The sequence below is a fragment of the Nematolebias whitei genome, chromosome 16, assembly GCF_014905685.2.
Source record: "Nematolebias whitei isolate Nwh7 chromosome 16, NemWhi1, whole genome shotgun sequence".
Classification (NCBI taxonomy): domain Eukaryota; kingdom Metazoa; phylum Chordata; class Actinopteri; order Cyprinodontiformes; family Rivulidae; genus Nematolebias; species Nematolebias whitei.
The window spans coordinates 16529760-16531580 of record NC_056513.1 but is presented as its reverse complement, the minus strand read 5'-3'; positions in this window follow the sequence as shown (position 1 = coordinate 16531580).

Sequence of the window (1821 nt, the reverse complement as noted above, 5' to 3'; positions counted from 1 at the left end):
TATATATATATATATATATATATATATATATATATATATAAATTTTTTTTTGTAATTTTTTTTCAACTGCGTGTATTAGGGTGAAACATTTTTTGAATGAGGAAGTTTTTCTTTCTTTCTAAAAAGGATAGGCATTTTACGCAATCACACCTTACAGTAATCGATTTGCAAATTTTAAATTCTTAATCCACCGCACAAACCTCATCCTGTTGATGAGCACGTGTTTTTTTTGGCTCTTAAACAACACAATGACAGCAGAATTACCTGTCTGTTACATAAAGGATCATAATGAAACTGCATGTTAATGCAGAAAACATATATTTCTCAAACACTGGTTCTATTAAGGGCAGCACGGTGGCGCAACTGGTAGAGCTGCTGCCTCTCAGCGAGCAGGTCCCTGGTTCAAACCCCGGTCCAGGGGCCCTCTGGGTGGAGTTTGCATGTTCTCTCCCTGCATGCGTGGGTTTTCTCCGGGTACTCCGGTTTCCTCCCACAGACCAAAAACATGCATGTTAGGCTGATTGGTAACTCTAAATTGTCCCTAGGTGTGAGTGAGAGAGTGAATGGTTGTTTGTCTCGTTTGTCTCTATGTGTCTCTGTGATGGACTGGCGACCTGTCCAGGGTGTACCCCGCCTCTCGCACAGTGATGGCTGGACATGGGCACCAGCGACCCCCGTGACCCAAAATGGAATAAACGGGTAAAGATAATGGATGGATGGATGGTTCTATTAAAAATATATCCCGGTAGACTGGACTTTTGACTTCATCCCTAAAGAACCAAACAAAACAATGTTAAATTTCTGTTATGAAAGACACATTTCAAAGCCTCAGCTTTGTTGCTTTGTGTTTATGTCTTCGGAAACTCTTTTATTGTAAATTATTTTAACTTAATTTATGACTTGGGTTCACCATGTGAACAATTTCAGACATTTGAACTTCCATATTTCTTTTCTAAAATAACGTTTCTTTCAGCTGCTCCATTCTTCAGAGGTTGCCACAGCAAGCGAACTCGCATGAAACAGTTAGCAAATAGGGGTGCGAATATCTGTGTCTGGCGATTCGATTCCAATTTTTGGTGTCACAATTTGATTCAGAATCGATTTTCGATTCAGAATCTATTTTCGATTCAGAAACTTTTTTTTTTCCTTTGGCAATGGCAATTTTGTTATGCCAGATGCCCTTCCTGACACAACCTGGGCTCAAACCTACAACCTCAGGATTACAAGACTGTGGCACTGATTATCAATCTACAAACCGGATTCCAAAAAAGTTGGGACACTAAACAAATTGTGAATAAAAACTGAATGCAATGTTGTGGAGATGGCAAATGTCAATATTTTATTTTTAATATAACATAGATGACAGATCAAAAGTTTAATCTGAGTAAATGTAACATTTAAAGGAAAAATATGTTGATTCAAAATTTCACAGTGTCAACAAATCCCAAAAAAGTTGAGCCAAGTAGCAATAAGTGGCTGGGAAAAGGAAATTGAGCATATAACGAACAGCTGGAAGACCAATTAACACTAATTAAGTCAATTAACAACATGATTGGGTATAAAAAGAGCTTCTCAGAGTGTCCGTGTCTCTCAGAAGCCAAGATGGTAAGAGGATCACCAATTCCAACATTGTTGCGCAGAAAGATAGTGCAGCGATACCAGAATGGTGTTACCCAGCGTAAAATAGCAAAGACTTTTAAGTTATCATCATCAACCGTGCATAACATCATCAAAAGATTCAGAGAATCTGGAACAATCGCTGTGCGTAAGGGTCAAGGCCGTAAAACTCTACTGGATGCTCGTGATCTCCGGGCCCTTAAA